Raw genomic sequence first — 19,637 nt, 5'->3', positions numbered from 1 at the left:
AATCAGAGAAGAAAAAGAAATAAAAGGAATCCAAATCAGAAAAGAAGAAGTAAAGCTGTCACTGTTTGCAGATGACATGATACTATACATAGAGAATCCTAAAGATGCTACCAGAAAACTACTAGAGCTAATCAATGAATTTGGTAAAGTATCAGGATACAAAATTAATGCACAGAAATCTCTTGCATTCCTATACACTAATGATGAAAAATCTGAATGAGAAATGAAGGAAACACTCCCATTTAGCGATGCAACAAAAAGAATAAAATATCTAGGAATAAACCTACCTAAGGAGACAAAAGACCTGTATGCAGAAAACTGTAGGACACTGATGAAAGAAATTAAAGATGATACAAACAGATGGAGAGATATACCATGTTCTTGGATTGGGAGAATGACCATTGTGAAAATGACTCTACTACCCAAAGCAATCTACAGATTCAATGCAATCCCTATCAAACTATCAATGGCATTTTTCACAGAACTAGGACAAAAAATTTCACAATTTGTATGGAAACACAAAAGAGCCCCGAATAGCCAAAGCAATCTTGAGAAAGAAAAATGGAGCTGGAGGAATCAGGCTCCCTGACTTCAGACTATACTACAAAGCTACAGTAATCAAGACAGTATGGTACGGGCACAAAAACAGAAATACAGATCAATGGAATAGGATAGAAAGCCCAGAGATAAACCCATGCACCTATGGTCACCTTATTTTTGATAAAGGAGTCAAGAATATACAATGGAGAAAAGACACCTTCTTCAGTAAGTGGTGCTGGGAAAACTGGACAGCTACATGTAAAAGAATGAAATTAGAACACTCCCTGACACCATACACAAAAATAAACTCAAAATGGTTTAAAGACCTAAATGTAAGGCCAGACACTATCAAACTCTTAGAGGAAAACATAGGCAGAACACTCTATGACATAAATCACAGCAAGATCCTTTTTGACCCACCTCCTAGAGAAATGGAAATAAAAACAAAAATAAACAAATGGGACCTAATGAAACTTAAAAGCTTTTGCACAGCAAAGGAAACCATAAACAAGATAAAAAGACAACCCTCAGAATGGGAGAAAATATTTGCAAATGAAGCAACTGACAAAGGATTAATCTCCAAAATTTACAAGCAGCTCATGCAGCTCAATATCAAAAAAACAAACAACCCAATCCAAAAATGGGCAGAAGACCTAAATAGACATTTCTCCAAAGAAGATATACAGATTGCCAACAAACACATGAAAGGATGCTCAACATCACTAATCATTAGAGAAATGCAGATCAAAACTACAATGAGGTATCACCTCACACCGGTCAGAATGGCCATAATCAAAAAATCTACAAACAATAAATGCTGGAGAGGGTATGGAGAAAAGGGAACCCTCTTGCACTCTTGGTGGGAATGTAAACTGATACAGCCACTATGGAGAACAGTATGGAGTTTCCTTAAAAAACTAAAAATAGAAGTACCATACGATCCAGCAATCCCACTACTGGGCATATACCCTGAGAAAACCGTAATTCAAAAGGAGTCATGTACCACAATGTTCATTGCAGCTCTACTTAGAATTGCCAGGACATGGAAGCAACTGAAGTGTCCATCAACAGATGAATGGATAAAGAAGATGTGGCACATATATACAATGGAATATTACTCAGTCATAAAAAGGAATGAAATTGAGTTATTTGTAGTTAGTTGTAGAGTCTGTCATACAGAGTGAAGTAAGTCACAAAGAGAAAAACAAATACCGTATGCTAACACACATATATGGAATCTAAAAAAAAAAAAAAGGTTCTGAAGAACCTAGGGGCAGGACAGGAATAAAGACACAGATGTAGAGAATGGACTTGAGGACACGGAGAGGAGGAAGGGTAAGCTGGGACGAAGTCTGAGAGTGGCATGGACTTATATATACTACCAAATGTAAAATAGATAGCTAGTGGGAAGCAGCCTCATAGCACAGGGAGATCAGCTCGGTGCTTTGTGACCAGCTAGAGGGGTGGGATAAGGAGGGTGGGAGGGAGATGCAAGAGAGGGGGGATATGGGGATATATGTATATGTATAGCTGATTCACTTTGTTATAAAGCAGAAACTAACACACCATTGTAAAGCAATTATACTCCAATAAATATGTTTTAAAAATCACATCGAAAAGAATAAAATACCTGGGAATACACTTTAAAAAAAACAAAAAAGAAAGGATAGAACATTTTCGAGAGGTTGAAGGAAACAAACTTTATATATTTTTACCCACTTTTACTAGCTTTTGAAGCTTCACTGAATCTCATCAAGAGTCTTTATACTTCTGATTGGAAGAAAGGACTCCAATTTTCTACCATGAAACAGAACATTATTCTCTAGGTATTGATACATTGCATCGTCAAAGTTGACTAACCAAAACATCAGCAGCCTGGTTGTTCCTAGGGATTAAATTATCCCAACAGTAATTCTGGAGCTTGTAAAGGCCTTGAGAGCAAACTTCAGTGTTTGGGTTCTCTTTGATTCATTCCTGAATTATGATGTTGAGAATCATGAACATAATAGTATTGAGAAGATTTAATGGTGGGGTTAGCAGGGCAGAGTGGACCGATTTTTAATTTCAGTTATTTTCTTGGAGATTATAAGGAAAGAGGAGGCAGAAGGAGTTCCAAAATAAAATTACAGTTGCCTTTACTGTAATGACAAAGCCTATTTCTGTAGCAATGATGACATATTCCATTGACAATATTCACACTTCTAATCATTTCCATATGAAATTCAGAATTCAAATTGCTCCTTTTTATTATTTTGTTTTTATTTCTAACAGAGGTAGCACTCAACCCAGATGTCCGAGTGTGGGACAGAGGGAGACTGCAAAATATAGGCGAGAGCTCCCTATGCTCTACCTTCCCAGCCTCTGCCTACACAGCCACCCCCACACACATGGCAGGTTAATTCCCTGGATGGCACAGTCTTGATCACTAGGGAAGCACTGACTGAGGAGAGCCTCATGTCACTCAACATGGATTCCCACTCAGTGATGACACTGGACTGGAGAAAGTGATGATGGGGGAAGAGGAGAGAGAGAGGATGGGGGAGAGCAGCGAAGAGGGAAAAAGGAAAAGGAAGAAGCGTCATCCTTTTGTTTTCTAAGTTTATACGGGAAGGTCTCATTTCCAAGTAAATTGCAATGCTTCTCTGTCCGTATCCCTCACAGAACTTCCCTGATCTCATATTTTTTCCTAACATGAGCCATATCTAAGTGCTTTACATCTTGTTCATATTAATATTTCAGTTTATTTTGTTAAAATAATTCACTTTTGCCCAAGGTTAAAGCAAACCTGAATAACCAGGAGCCGATTTCTCCATCCTCCAGTGGGTCTTATGTCTTCCCTCCTCTTACAGCCTGGCTTATAAGGTTCCCTCTGTCTCACCTCATCTCGACCCCACTCCCTCACTATTTCTAGAAGTTAGGTCACTTCATTAGAAAATTAGAGGGTGGAGTAAAGTCTCTCCAGTGATTTTTCCAATTAAAAAGTCTATAGTCTATGAAATTCTAGTGACTTTCAGCATTTCAGCTTCCTGAAGCTTTGGTTATTGACAGGAGCCTGACCTTTCTCTGAAATTCTATGGCCTTTATAATCCCAGCACTAACCATCATTGTTGTGAAAGGTAATATAATATAGTCTATAAATAAAAACAAAAGAGCAAACAAATATACAAAATCTCAAAGAGCAATCAATCAGTCTTTTACCTGAGATTGAGGTGAGAAAATCTATTCATTCAGTGGTTGGTGGGCTTATGGGGGAGGCCTCCCTGCGGGGTTCGGCTTGCATTTCAGTAGCTACCCCTACTCCATACCCCCTCCTCCCAATCCCCCACAGCCCTTCAGTCCTTTCAACCTCCTCATGGCCCTCACCCTGTCAACTCTTACATGCAGCCCCAGGAAGTGTTTACCGTCATTCTCTGCAACCTCAATTTTCACCACTGGATGGGAGGAACATGAGAGATCTGGGGTGAGGAAGTACGGCTCTAAGTAGAATCAAAAAAGAGGGATGTCCTTCCACGTCCTGGCTATTGTAAATAGAGCTGCAATGAACATTGTGGTACATGACTCTTTTTGAATTATGGTTTTCTCAGGGTATATGCCCAGTAGTGGGATTGCTGGGTCATATGGTAGTTCTATTTTTAGTTTTTCAAGGAACCTCCAAATATCATATGCTAACACATATATATGGAATCAAAAAAAAAATGGTTCTGATGAACCTAGGGGCAGGACAGGAATAAAGACACAGACGTAGAGAATGGACTTGAGGACACGGGGAGGGGGAAGGGTAAGCTGGGACAAAGTGAGAGAGGGGCATGGACATATATACACTACCAAATGTAAAATAGATAGCTAGTGGGAAGCAGCTGCATAGCACAGGGAGATCAGCTCCGTGCTTTGCAACCACCTAGAGGGGTGGGATAGGGAGTGTGGGATAAGGAGTGTGGGAAGGCGATGCAAGAGGGAGGGGATATGGGGATATACGTACGCATATGGCTGATTCACTTTGTTATATGGCAGAAACTAACACAACACTGTAAAGCAATTATACTCCAAAAAAGATGTTAAAAAAAAAAAGGGGAAGGGGTTCATGTCCTGGTGTAGCCAACAGGCAAAGTGGCCAAAAAAATCAGCTGTTGAATATGCCCTTCTGGTAGTTTATCTCTTGCACCTTATTATGCAAAGGCAATACCATCCTCCCAGTCCTGAGTTACGTTTTCGGGAACCAGAGAAAGTACCTGGCTCCAAAGAAGGAGAGGGAAGAAGAAAAGTCCATTGCCCATATAAGCGTATTCTGTGCCTCTCCTATGTCAATTTCCAAAAAGTTATGCAGGTGTTGCTTCTGGAGAGCACATACTGTTTTTTTTGCCCCAGGTATTCTTGTAAAAGCTCATTGAGTGAACGGATTGATGAATACATTAAGTCCTTTTTGCAATTCGAGGTTAGGAGGCATAGAGTCATATTCCAGACATGATTTGTCATTAGAAATTGTATCGAATGATTCACCTATGAGGAGAGCTTTAAAACTCTGAACAAGTAGGTGAAGGTTTTGAGAAATTGCTGACCCTCCCCTGTATTCTCCTACCTGTTTCTCCTTCTCTCTGCTCCTGCAGTTATTCTCGCAGCAATCCCTACACCAGCGTTGTTAAAAAGGAGGAGGATCCAAAAAAGGCTGATGTATTTGCTGCTCAAGGACCACACCATTGGTTTACCTCTGTGCCTATACATTAGAATCATCTGGGAGCTTTAAAAACCATCAGTGCCTGGCCCCACCCAGAAAATTAAATCACAATGCCTGGCGGGGGCCCCCAGCATGGGAGGTTTAAAAGCTCCCCAGGTGATTCTAATATTCAGCCAAGATTGAGAACCACTTTACTAGGGTTTCAGCAATGCTAATTAAGTCACTCAGATCCAGCTTAGAGCTAGACCCTCCACTTTCTCCCGCTTGCCAGGTTCCCTGAACATGTCTGTGATATGGTCAAGACTCCACTGTTTGTCTAGATCCAGACTTAATCTGAAAAAACACCACTTCCCTACAGTTCTTCAGTAGAAGTACTTAACACTCCCATAAGAGCTTGAAGTGCTAAATCATTAAGAATATCACATTTCCTGTTGGATATTGTTCCATGTAATGATGTCTTCAATCATTTCATCATGCATCATTTAAAAGCAGTAAAATATCACAATTTATGCTTATAGGCACGAAGCTCTAAGTACACTCAGTCTGCTGTTGATTAGCCTGGAGTTTTTCATTTGCAACCTGACTACAAGATCATGCCACAATAATTTGGTTAAGCCAGATAGATAGTGCCATCAGCACTGCTGCAGAGCAAGCAAGGCTTATGAATTTCACTACAGTGTTGTAGGGCATCTCGTGGATGAATGATTGTACCTTTCTTCCTTTTGTTTTCAATTATTTGCAGCTATATGTCTTTAATGAACAAATATATGATGTGATATTGTTAAAATCAAAAACAAAGAGACCAGCCTGGAAAAGTCCCTGAGCAGACAAAATCAGTTTAATCATACAAGCAAAGCTTAATTTAGCTCATTTTGCAAGACTAACTTGACCTGGGTCATTTCTTGCTTATGCCTCTGGAAATCATAAGCAAAACTTAAACTGTTTCCCCAAACTGATATGCGGTGGCCACTAACCAATTCCCTATCATTTAAGAAAATTCTAATACTATAACCAATCATGGTGAAGAATAAACAGTCACTGTCTTCCCAGTATGTAATTTGTTTTTTAACAGTGTACCTTGAGCCTCATTCCATGTTTTGGTTTGAGTGTTCCTGGTTCATAAACTGTCTTTGTGGTGTGTGCACAATAAACTTTTATTGATTACTACTTCAAGATTCATAGGTTTTACTTCTGTTATTTATGAACTTTTGACAATACATATACACACATACATACACACACACACGTATATTTTATATATATGTATATTTAACCATCTAAAGCTACATCAGTGTAACTGGTGGCAGGGGCCATTCTAATCAGAAACTAAGCTAACCAAATGATATGTTAGGAAAATAAATACCATCATACATGATGGCAAGACAAATATCCACCAAAGAGTGGAAAAACCCAAGTTCCAGTTCTTGCTCTGTGTGGCCTTGGGCAAGTCACTTCACTTCTCTAGGCTCCAGGTCTCTCTGCTGTGAAACGAGGGACTCACCTGGGAATGGCATATGTGTTCTTGTCTTTTCGGTCCCTCCAATCACTGGCAGGACCTCTGGAGGGCCTTGGTGAGAAGCGTTCTGAGGCTTCATCTGCTCACTGGAAAAAATACCATTATCAACATATCAGTGTCTGTCATGAGCTCAGGGGAAGGGAAGTGGAGTTTAAGTTTCACTGGGCCAAATACCAGAGAATTACTTTCCCAAACCAAAGCAGTGAATGGAGACCAGTAGAAATAAAATGAAAACAACTATTTACACCACCTTAGCTGCTGACCTTTACAGCCTTATAAAAGTGTGTCCCCGCATACTGGTAAAAAGCTGTCTTTACCTAGTTCACTTATCCTTCAGCTCCATTTCAAATTCTACCTCTTCTACCAGACCAACCACATGCCATAATAATAACTGGTAATATTTAGGTAGCATTTACTACACTTCAGGCACTGTTGTAAGCATTTTGCACAAGTAATTCATTTAATCTTCACAGCAACCCTGTTAGGTAGATACTATTATTATTCCTATTCTACAGATGGGGAAAGCTGAGGCACAGATTAAGTGACTTGCTCCATATTACACAGTCAGTGAGAGAGCTTAAATTTAAACTGAGGCAGTCTACTCTAGAGAAATGTGTTTACCACTGGATGAAATATCTATCCAATAGATATCATTTTCTGATTCTATCATTTTCTGATTGTGTGATTACAGAAGATCGATTAGTGTGGTAAGTACTTTGAGATTCAGACATAACTTTATAGAGGGTGACCATACATCCTGGTTTGCTGACTCAGTGTCTTTGGGTGAGGGTGGGGAAATTCAGAATAGGCTTCCTACATGAAGTGATGCCTGAGTTACTGAGTTATTAAAGAATAAATACCAATTAACCACGTTAAAATTGGCAGTTAGGGTCCGTTTGTTCTCTAATACAAACATTCTCCCTTGCCAATTGGTTATATTGCTTGGACCCCAGGATACATCCTTTTGTAAACGGAGTTGACTATCCCTCCTCCAAACTCAAAGAAAACATTAAATTACCTGCAAGAATAAAGTTCAGTCCTGGGGGTCGTGATGGCGGCCCCAGAGCTGGAAGTGCAGTCCCTGGCAGAGGACATGGAGAAGAAACCTCTGGCCACTGCTGAGGCGAGCAGCAGGAAATGCCAACATACCCTGGCAGAACTGGAGGGTGTGCTCAGACACCTGGAGGGCCTCTTTGCCTGGTCACTAGAACCCCAAGTGCTGATGCTCCTTGGGGGCAATGCCCTAAGTCCCAAGGAGTTCTGTTACTGACCCGGGTCCTTGGACTCTTTAATCAATAGAAATTGATGAGGAATTCAGGCAACGCTTTACTGGGACTTGTGGTGCTGCACAAGGGAGAAAACAAGTAACAGGTGCCCTCGCTCACTCTCCGAGGAGGGCAGGCTGGTTCCTTAAATGGGATGAGGGTGGGGGCATATCAGTGGGTTGGGCCGGAGGGGTGGCTTAGGGGGTCTGCCCGCCCCCTTGGTGGTGCCATGTGCAGGGACCATGCGTAATACCCTGCTTTTGCTCTCAGTGCCTCAGAAATGATAGTTGGTGCATGCGTGCAGTGATTTTCAGTCCCTTATAGTTGCTTTGCATTCTGTTGCTCAGGAGACGTTTGTCCAGGTGCAAGGGCAAGCACTCCAGTAAAGGGCCCCAGGTCCCAGCCTATCTCAGTTCTACGACCTTGATTTGTCCTGCTTGGCTGCCAACAGCATGGACCTGAGCCTGAGCACAGCAGCTTGTTTGCGCCGTCTCTTCTGAGCCATTTTCACGGCTGGTGCCCTCAGTGAGCTGCAGCCTCCTCCACTCATGGGCACCATAGTAACGGCACAGGGCCACCGCGACTGTGGAGAAGATTGGTCTCGACCCAAGCTCAATTACAGAGTGCCCAGCCCGGACCACAAACTCACTGTGACCATGTTCTGTGGTTAATTCTCCATCCCAACCATGGCTTGGGAGGATTTCATTTGATTCCAGGCAGTAGTGACACTGAAAGTCTTCCGTGAGTGAAGAGGAATGCTTCTTAATCGTGAACACAATGGCTAAATTATCTTTCCCCTGGTGGCACCAAGTGACCCATCTCTCGCTTAGAGCTAGGTACTTCCTGGTGAGAAGAAAGTTCTGTCCTTCTGGCTGCCGGCCTCCCTTCCTCAGACTTCCTGGTGGGCTGATGGTATGGCTGGGACTGTGACACCATCATTGAACAACATATTTTTGGATCAAAGGCTGATTTTCCCAGACAGTGCTGAGTCAGGCATTTCTGTTTAGGGTTGGAAAGCAAACATGGGCACATAGACAGACACTCTTATGGAGGTAGCCCTTTTCTGCTTTTTGCTGTGACCTTTCAGAATTTTTACCAGGGACATAATGTGGGTGTGACTCATGAACTTAAATATAAAATGAATGGATTCTGGGCTTCCCTGGTGGCGCAGTGGTTAAGAAGCCACCTGCCAATGCAGGGGACACGGGTTTGAGCCCTGGTCCGGGAAGACGGGAAGATCCCACGTGCGCGGAGCAACTAAGCCCGTGCGCCACAACTACTGAGCCTGCACTCTACAGCCCTCAAGCCACAACTACTGAGCCCTCGCACCACAACTATTTAAGCCCGCACGCCTAGAGCCCGTGCTCCGCAACAAGAGAAGCCACCTCAATGAGAAGCCCGCGCACCACAACAAAGACTAACTCCCGCTCAACGCAACTAGAGAAAGCCCGTGTGCAGCAACGAAGACCCAACGCAGCCAAAATTAAATAAATAAATAAACTTATTTTAAAAAATTAAAATTAAAAATACATAAAATAAATAAAATGAATGGATTCATATTAAATTTTCCTCAAACTCAAGAAAAAAGTTCAGTCCTATCGTAATTATGGTAAATTGCTTTACATATGAAAAGCTTAAAAATGTCACTTCCAGGTCATGTTCTTGTGTTGTTAGAAAGGGAGGGAAAGATTTAATAAAACTCTTGATTAGGAAAGAAGAAAATACTTCAGGGCACAAGAGAGTGTGGGAAATAATTTCTTCTTACTGTCAAGAGCTTCAGACTCTCCGATAAATCAAACGTAATGAGCTGGTAACTCCATGAGGTTGTGAGGGAAAAGATGCTACATTTTGGTGAGTTCCAGACAAGTAAAAATTGGTTCCACTTATACACTCTGAGACCTAGTTTAGGGAGGATTGGACTAACAGGAAAGCATGCTGCTAAGGGAGAGAATAAAAAGGGACCACGTTGGAACCTTACTTTTGTTTCTGGTTTGGTGATCATGAATTTATTTAACAGTCTTATTTTTCAAATTTATTACAATAATAATTTTCAACCTGCTCACGATGGTAACTTGTTCCACAGACACACAAAGATACAAGCCTTGTAAGACACATTTACCTGTAAGACCTGAAAGCACTAAGAAGCTCAGAGAAGAATGCAGGGAGGATGCATTTCACTTCTTCAAAGCCACACCAGGATGACTCTGGGTTAATCACCATAATAGGACACTCAAACGAAGCTCAAAAGTCGATCTGCTTTCAAGATGATCATATATCCTGGAAACTTGAAGTTGCCTGCCTCCCAGATGACGGGCAAGGGGAAACGATGATGAAACCTATCAGGAGATGGGAGCACAACTCTTCCAGAGACAGAAACTAACTTACAAACAAGAAACCAGTCAGAGGTGATTTCAATTTACCGGGCAGGAGTTAAAAACTGAGATCAGGGTCTGGGCAAAAAGGAAGATAATCAGGAGCTAGGAGAACAGAAATAGGGAGTCAAGACCAAATGAGAAACTCCAGAGGCTGGAGTAGGAATGCTACCCAGAAACTCCATAGCTCCCACCTCTGGGTGGGCTGTCTGGAGGTTCTAAATTCCAGGATGCCCCTGGGAGGTTGGGGAGAAGAGGACATTTGGTCAACTGAACCAGCTTCCCAGGTTCAGGTTTAAACACGAGCTCCACCACTTTCGGAGCACAATCTTAGAACCATTCTTGACTTTGAAAAGGCACCTTTGATGAGTCAAAAGATTCAGGAGGGCATCAGAACAGGTCTCCACTTGAAGTCATCTAACATCAGTGCCCACAATCATAGTGGCCCTATATTTTGTTTAGCAAAACTTTTGTTCACAGGACAAAGGTGAACTGGAGCACCGCCCTATTTGAATGATCACTATCCCATAAGAGTATACTTTCTTCCTGTTGCAATTTTTCATAATGTGTGACATGATTTATCTAATGTCAGTTCTCCCTTTAGACAATAAGCACCAAGAGGGCAGGAACTGTGACTATTTTTGTCCGCTATTGTATCCTCATCACCTGAAATACTATCTGGCACCAAGGAGCCCTCAATACATATCTGCTGAAGAGATAATACCCACTCAAAAAATTGTGAGGACTAAAAGAGAAAATATATGTGAAGTACCCATCCCAGTGTCTGGCAAATGACTCAACATTTTTTGAGTAGAGTGAATGAGTGGAGAAGATTTTACTGCACTCGCTCTTGGTGCCCCCTCTGGTTACCTTCCTATTTTACAGCTTTCTTTTATTACATACTTTTCAGATGAGTGCTCAATGCTTTTATTTCCTCTCTAGTTACTCTCCAACTTCTGCCCTTTCCACTTCACTGAAATAATCCTCTCAAAGCTGTTTCAAATCCAAACAATTGGCAAACTCTCTCCTCCTTGAAACTCTCTCAGTGTCTGTGGCACCACTACAAATTCTCCTGCAATTTTTCCAGTACTTTCTCCGTTTCTATCACTGACTCTCAACTTTCTCCTGTTCTCTCAGTGAGAGCATCAGCAGGACTCACACCTTGATTGTCTGCCTTTTTTTCTTTCATTAAAATTGGACTTAGCAGGCTTCCCTGGTGGAGCAGTGGTTAAGAATCTGCCTGCCAATGCAGGGGACATGGGTTCAACTCCTAGTCCAGGAAGATCCCACATGTCGCAGAGCAACTAAGCCCATGCGCCACAACTACTGAGCCTGCGCTCTAGAGCCCACGAGCTACAACTACTGAGCCCACGTGCCACAACTACTGAAGCCCGCACACCTAGAGCCTGTGCTCCACAACAAGAGAAGCCACTGCAATGAGAAGCCGGCACACCGCAATGAAGAGTAGCCCCCGCTCACCACAACTAGAGAAAGCCTGTGCGCAGCAACAAAGACACAACTCAGCCAAAAATAAATTAATTAATTTTTTTAAAAAATTGGACTTAGCCAATCTAAGATACCACTTACTACTTCTTGCTAACGACTCAAAAATTTTCAGATCTTTCATATTTTGCCTGACCTATAATCCCATACTCCCAAAACCTTGGGGAAGTTGTCCCCCCTTTGTGTTCCTAGAACCTTTTCATCCTCCCTACAAACATAGCCTGTATGTTTGTCTCTACCAGACTCCCTTAGGATAAGCCCTATATCATAGGTTTTTTTATCCTCAGCACCTAGCATTAAATTCCAGCACAAAACAAGTGATCGTTTGTTGAATGAATGAGTTTATAAAACTATTATTAAAACATTTTCATTTGAACTTCTTGCAATTTCTCAAACTTTACACCAGAATGATATCCTTTTTCCCTAAATTTCTTTGCCTCCTGAATTTCCTGCTGTCAGTGGTACTGGCATCCACCTATCTGAGCCTAAAATCTTCAAGTCCTCTGTCACTCCTTTCCACTTCCCTCATATTCATCAAATCTTAATGTTTCCTATGGTATTCTAAGTCATATCCATTCTTCATCCCCACTATCAACATGCAAACCTAGCATGGTATCAGGTCCCATCTGGATTATTACAACAGCCTCCTTATTCCCAAACATGCAAAGGCTCTCTATTATCTGCAGCAGGCTTGTACTCTAATATCCTTGACTTGGTTTTCAGGAATCTCCATAATCCAGTCTCCCCTCTTCCCCTACCACTGACTATTGATCCAACCTCAGGTCAACATCCACTGCCACAACATCTAGGCAGGCTGTTCCTGCCATTGACCACTCCAGTGGTGACTTGTTCTCTATCTGAAATCCTTTCCTTCTCCACCATCTATGGACTTCTGCCCACAATTCAAGACTTAGATCAAATAATTTCTTATTTAACAGCTTTATTGAGATTATCTTTGACATATAAAAATTGTATTTATTTAAGATGTACAACTTGATGTATTGGCACAAATAATTTTTTATGCAGGAAACTTACATTGACCATTCCAGTTCCTAACCCCTTTCCTCTAGCAGTGCTTAAATTCTACACCAGGACCTCATTCAGGACTTCATTAAGGGTTTTGACCTGATTTCTCTGTGTTCATCTTCTTTCTTCAAAGACATTGTAAGCTTATTGAGGACTGCAGCTATGTTCTGAGTTCTCAGCGAGTGGTAAGTAGACACTTGACGATTGATTAATTTTACCAGATTTAGATAAACTGTGACTCATTTAAGAGATGAGATACAGTCCGTAAAAGCAGACTACCATAGATAACTGGAGGAATCAAAACTCATTTCATCTCCCTGTAAAGTTGGAAAGGAGTTCTCAACAGGAAAAATTTGTGTGGTCAGAATTTTATAAAATAACATTTAATACACAACACAATTTTCAAGTCACACTTGTTAAGGAATAGCAAGATATTCTGGTGGAGAATAGGAAAGGGAAGACAAAATGAAATCAATAAAATTCCTCATGGGACTTCCCTGGTGGTCCAGTGGTTAAGAATCTGCCTTCCAATGCAGGGGACGCAGATTTGATCCCTGGTCGGGGAATTTAGATCCCACATGCCGCAGGGCAACTAAGCCCACATTCACAACTACTGAGCCCACGTGTTCTGGAGTCCACGCGCCACAAATAGAGAGAAACCCACACGCTGCAACGAAGATTCCACATGCCACAGCTAAGACCTGATGCAGCCAAATAAATAAACATATATTCTTAAAAGTTAAAAAAAATGAATTCTTCAGGCAAACTATAGTATACAAATGTTCTCAAAGAACGTTATCCTGTCAACGTGACTGACCCTCTAAAGATGGTCCTAAAAATTTCAAACTTTTCTTCCCTTCTCAAGAGGAGAGAATCTCTGTCCTGAATAATTTTTCTCTACCTTTTTTTTTAGTTTTATTTATTCATTTATTTTTACCTTTCAAATCTTTTTTAAATTTAATTTTATTTTTTTATACAGCAGGTTCTTATTATCTATTTTATACATATTAGTGTATATATGTCAATCCCAATCTCCCAATTCATCCCACCCTCCCCACCCCATCCCCGCTTTCCCTCCTTGGTGTCCACACATTTGTTCTCTACATCTATGTCTCTATTTCTGCCTTGAAAACCAGTTCATCTGTACGATTTTTCTACATTCCACATATATGTGTTAATATATGATATTTGTTTTTCTCTTTCTGACTTACTTCACTCTCTATGACACTCTCTCGGTCCATCCACATGTGTAGAAATGACCCAATTTCGTTCCTTTTTATGGCTGAGTAATATTCCATTGTATATATGTACCTCATCTTCTTTATCCATTCGTTTGTCAATGGGCATTTTGGTTGCTTCCATAACCTGGCTATTGTAAATAGTGCTGCAATGAACATTGGGGTGCATGTGTCTTTTTGAATTATGGTTTTCTCTGGGTATATGTCCAGTAGTGGGATTGCTGGGTCATATGGTAATTCTATTTTTAGTTTTTTAAGGAACCTCCATACTGTTCTCCATAGTGGCTCTATCAATTTACATTCCCACCAACAGTGCAAGAGGGTTCCCTTTTCTCCACACCCTCTCCAGCATTCGTTGTTTGTAGATTTTCTGATGATGCCCATTCTAACCAGTGTGAGGTGATATCTCATGGTAGTTTTGATTTGCATTTCTCTAACAATTAGTGATGTTGAGCAGCTTTTCATGCGCTTCTTGGCCATCTGTATGTCTTCTTTGGAGAGATGTTTATTTAGGTCTTCTACCTATTTTTTGATTGGGTTGTTTGTTTTTTTAATATTGAGCTACATGAGCTGTCTGTACATTTTGGAGATTAATCCTTTGTCCGTTGATACATTTGCAAATATTTTCTCCCATTCTGAGGGTTGTCTTTTCATCTTGTTTGTAGTTTCCTTTGCTGTGCAAAAGCTTTGAAGTTTCATTAGGTCCCACTTGTTTATTTTTGTTTTTATTTCCATTACTCTAGGAAGTGGATCAAAAAAGATCTTGCTGTGATTTATGTCAAGAGAGTTTTCTTCCTATGTTTTCCTCTAAGAGTTTTATAGTGTCTGGTCTTACATTTAGGTCTTTGATCCACTTGGAGTTTATTTTTGTGTATGGTGTTAGGGAGTGTTCTAATTTCATTCTTTTACATGTAGCTGTCCAGTTTTCTCAGCACCACTTATTAAAGTGACTATCTTTTCTCCATTGTATATCCTTGCCACCTTTTTCATAGATTAGTTGACCATAGGTGCATGGGTTTATCTCTGGTTTTTCTATCCTGTTCCATTGATCTATATTTCTGTTTTGGTGCCAGTACCATATTGTCTTGATTACTTTAGCTTTGTAGTATAGTCTGAAGTCAGGGAGTCTGATTCCACCAGCTCCATTTTTTTCCCTCAAGATTGTTTTGGCTATTTGGGGTCTTTTGTGTCTCCATAAAAATTTTAAGATTTTTTTGTTCTAGTTCTGTAAAACACGCCATTGGTAATGTAATACGGATTGTGATGAATCTGAAGATTGCTTTGGGTAGCATAGTCATTTTCACAATATTCATTCTTCCAATCCAAGAACATGGTATATCTCTCCATCTGTTTGTGTCAACTTTGATTTCTTTCATCAGTGTCTTATAGTTTTCTGAGTACAGGTCTTTTACCTCCTTAGGTAGGTTTATTCCTAGGTATTTTATTCTTTTTGTTGCAATGGTGAATGGGATTGTTTCCTTAATTTCTCTTTCTGATCTCTCGTTGTTAGTGTATAGGAATGCCAGAGATTTCTGTGCATTAATTTTGTATCCTGCAACTTTACCAAATTCATTAATTAGCTCTAGTAGTTTTCTGGTGGCAGCTTTAGGATTCTCTATGTATAGTATCATGTCATCTGCAAACAGTGACAGTTTTACTTTTTCTTTTCCAGTTTGTATTCCTTTTATTTCCTTTTCTTCTCTGATTGCCATGGCTAGGACTTCGAAATCTATGTTGAATAACAGCAACGAGAGTGGACATCCTTGTCTCATTCCTGATCTTAGAGGAAATGCTTTCAGTTTTTCACCATTGAGAATGATGTTTGCTGTGGCTTTGTCATATATGGCCTTTATTATGTTGAGGTAGGTTCCCTCTATGCCCACTTTCTGGAGAGTTTTTATCATAAATGGCTGTTGAATTTTGTCAAAAGCTGTTCCTGCATCTACTGAGATGATCATATGATTTTTATTCTTCAATTGTTAATATGGTTTATCACATTGATTGATTTGCATATATTGAAGAATCCTTGCATCCCTGGGATAAATCCACTTGATCATGGTGTATGATCCTTTTAATGTGTTGTTGGATTCTGTTTCCTAGTATTTTGTTGAGGATTTTTACATCTATATTCATCAGTGATATTCGTCTGTAATTTTCTTTTTATGTAGTATCTTTGTCTGGTTTTGGTATCAGGGTGATGGTGGCCTTGTAGAATGAGTTTGGGAGTGTTCCTTCCTCTGCAATTTTTTGGAAGAGTTTGAGAAGGATGGGTGTTAGCTCCTCTCTAAATGTTTCATAGAATTCACTTGTGAAGCCATCTGGTCCTGGACTTTTGTTTGTTGGAAGATTTTTAATCACAATTTCAATTTCATTACTTGTGATTGGTTTGTTCATATTTTCTGTTTCTTCCTGGTTCAGTCTTGGAAGGTTATACCTTTCTAAGAATTTGTGCATTTCTTCCAGGTTGTCAATTTTTGGCATAGAGTTGTTTGTAGTAGTCTCTTAGGATGTTTTGTATTTCTGCAGTGTCCGTTGTAAATTCTCCTTTTTCATTTCTAATTTTATTGATTTGAGTCCTCTCCCTCTTTTTCTTGATGAGTCTGGCTAATGGTTTAGCAATTTTGTTTATCTTCTCAAAGAACCAGCATTTAGTTGTATTTATCTTTGCTATTTTCTTTGTTTCTATTTCACTTATTTCTGCTCTGATCTTTATGATTTCTTTCCTTCTACTAACTTTAGGTTTTGTTTGTTCTTCTTTCTCTAGTTCCTTTAGGTGTAAGGTTAGATTGTTTACTTGAGATTCGTCTTGTTTCTTGAGGTAGGATTGTATTGCTATAAACTTCCCTCTTAAAACTGCTTTTGCTGCATTCCATAGTTTCTGGATCATCATGTTTTCGTTGTCATTTGTCTCTATGTATATTTTGATTTCCTCAGTGAGTTCTTGGTTATTTAGTAACATATTGTTTAGCCTCCGTGTGTTTGTGTTTTTTACGGTTTTTTCCCCTGTAATTGACTTCTGATCTCATACTGTTGTGGTCAGAAAAGATGCTTGATATGATTTCAATTTTCTTAAATTTACTGAGGCTTGATTTGTGACCCAAGATGTGATCTATCCTGGAGAATGTTCCGTGTGCACTTGAGAAGAAAGTGTAATCTGGTGTTTTCAGATGTAAAGTCCTATAAATATCAATTAAATCTATCTGGTCTATTTTGTCATTTAAAGCTTCTGTTTCCTTATTTATTTTCATTTTGGATGATCTGTCCATTGGTGTAAGTGAGGTGTTAAAGTCCCCCACTATTATTGTGTTACTGTCAATTTCCTCTTTTAGAGCTGTTAGCAGTTGCCTTATGTATTGAGGTGCTCCTATGTTGGGTGCATATATATTTATAATTGTTATATCTTCTTCTTGGATTGATCCCTTGATCATTATGTAGTGTCCTTCCTTGTCTCTTGCAACATTCTTTAATTTAAAGTCTATTTTATCTGATATGAGTATTGCTACTCCAGCTTTCTTTTGATTTCCATTTGCATGGAATATTTTTTTCCATCTCCTCACCTTCAGTCTGTATGTGTCCCTAGGTCTGAAGTGGGTCTCTTATAGACAGCATATATACGGGTCTTTTTTTGTATCCATTCAGCGAGGCTGTGTCTTTTGGTTGGAGCATTTAATCCATTCGCATGTAAGGTTATTATCAATATGTATGTTCCTATTACTATTTTATTAATTGTTATGGGTTTGTTTTTGTAGGTCCTTTTCTTCTCTTGTGTTTCCCACTTAGAGAAGTTCCTTTAGTATTTGTTGTAGAGCTGGTTTGGTGATGCTGAATTCTCTTAGCTTTTGCTTGTCTGTAAAGCTTTTGATTTCTCCTTCCAGTCTGAATGAGATCCTTGCCAAGTAGAGTAATCTTGGTTGTAGGTTCTTCCCTTTTATCTCTTTAAATATATCATGCCACTCCTTTGTGGCTTGTAGAGTTTCTGCTGAGAAATCAGCTGTCAACCTTATGGGAGTTCCCTTGTATGTTCTTTGTCATTTTTCCCTTGTTTCCTTTAATAATTTTTCTTTGCCTTTAATTTTTGTCAATTTGATTACTATGTGTCTCGGTGTGTTTCTCCTTGGGTTTATCCTGCCTGGGACTCTCTGCACTTCCTGGACTTGGGTGGCTATTTCCTTTCCCATGTTAGGGAATTTTTTTACTATAATCTCTTCAAATATTTTCTTGGGTCCTTTCTCTCTCTCTTCTCCTTCTGGGATCCCTATAATTGGAATGTTGGTGCGTTTAATGTTGTCCCAGAGGTCTCTTAGGCTGTCTTCATTTCTTTTCATTCTTTTTTCTTTACTGTGTTCCATGGCAGTGAATTCCACCATTCCGTCTTCAAGGTCACTTATCCATTCTTCTGCTTCAGTTATTCTGCTATTGTTTCCTTCTAGTGTATTTTTCATTTCAGTTAGTGTATTGTTCATCTCTGTTTGTTTGTTCTTTAATTCTTCTAGGTCTTTGTTAAACATTTCTTGCATCTTCTCGATCTTTGCCTCCATTCTTTTTCTGAGGTCATGGATCATCTTTGCTATCATTATTCTGAATTCTTTTTCTGGAAGGTTGCCTATCTTCATTTAATTGTTTTTCTGTAGTTTTATCTTGTTCCTTCATGTGGTACATAGTCCTCTGCCTTTTCATTTTGTCTATCTTTCTGTGAATGTGGTTTTCCTTCCACAGGCTGCAGGATTGTAGTTCTTCTTGCTTCTGCTGTCTGCCCTTTGATGGATGAGGCTATCTAAGAGGCTTGTGCAATCTTCCTGATGGGAGGGACTGGTGGTGGGTATAGCTGGGTGTTGCTCTGGTGAGCAGAGCTCAGTAAAACTTTAATCCACTTGTCTGCTGATGGGTGGGGCTGAGTTCCCTCCCTTTTGGTTTGGCCTGAGGCAACCCAGCACTGGAGCCTACAGACTCTTTGGTGGGGCTAATGGCGGACTCGGGAGGGCTCATGTCAAGGAGTACTTCCCAGAACTTCTGCTGCCAGTGTCCTTGTCCCTGTGGTGAACCACAGCACCCCCAGCCTCTGCAGGAGACCCTTCAACACTAGCAGGTAGGTCTGATTCAGTCTCCTATGGGGTCACTGCTCCTTCACCCTGGGTCCTGATGCACACACTACTTTGTGTGTGCCCTCCAAGAGTGGAGTCTCTGTTTTCCCCAGTCCTGTCAAAATCCTGCAATCAAATCCCGCTTGCCTTCAAAGTTTGATTCTCTGGAAATTCCTCCTCCCGTTGCCAGACGCCCAGGTTGGGAAGCCTGACATGGGGCTCAGAACCTTCACTCCAGTGAGTGGACTTCTGTGGTATAATTGTTCTCCAGTTTGTGAGTCACACACCCAGAGGTTATGGGATTTGATTTTATTGTGATTGCGCCCCTCCTACCATCTCATTGCAGTTTCTCCTTTGTCTTTGGATGTGGGATATCTTTTTTGGTGAGTTCCAGTGTCTTCCTGTGGATGACTGTTCAGTAGTT

At 40.3% G+C, this 19,637-nt stretch overlaps 1 long non-coding RNA gene across 2 annotated transcripts in view; it reads right to left on the bottom strand.

The window, feature by feature from the left end:
* Positions 1-105: 105 nt before the first annotated feature.
* The window catches only part of LOC309659166, a 50,771-nt gene continuing 31,239 nt past the window's right edge, over positions 106-19,637 (bottom strand). The window contains exons 1-2 of one of the 2 annotated variants that reach the window (XR_014262647.1): positions 10,113-16,105; positions 106-6,814 (exon numbers count right to left, since the gene is read on the bottom strand). This is a non-coding gene — a long non-coding RNA (uncharacterized lncRNA). Of the gene's footprint in view, positions 6,815-10,112; positions 16,106-19,637 lie in introns of those variants that run through there. The other variant, XR_014262646.1, reaches the window with a different exon arrangement.

The sequence above is a fragment of the Balaenoptera physalus genome, assembly GCF_965194825.1.
Source record: "Balaenoptera physalus genome assembly, chromosome: 4".
NCBI classification, from domain to species: domain Eukaryota; kingdom Metazoa; phylum Chordata; class Mammalia; order Artiodactyla; family Balaenopteridae; genus Balaenoptera; species Balaenoptera physalus.
This window is presented reverse-complemented; position numbering and strand designations above follow the sequence as displayed.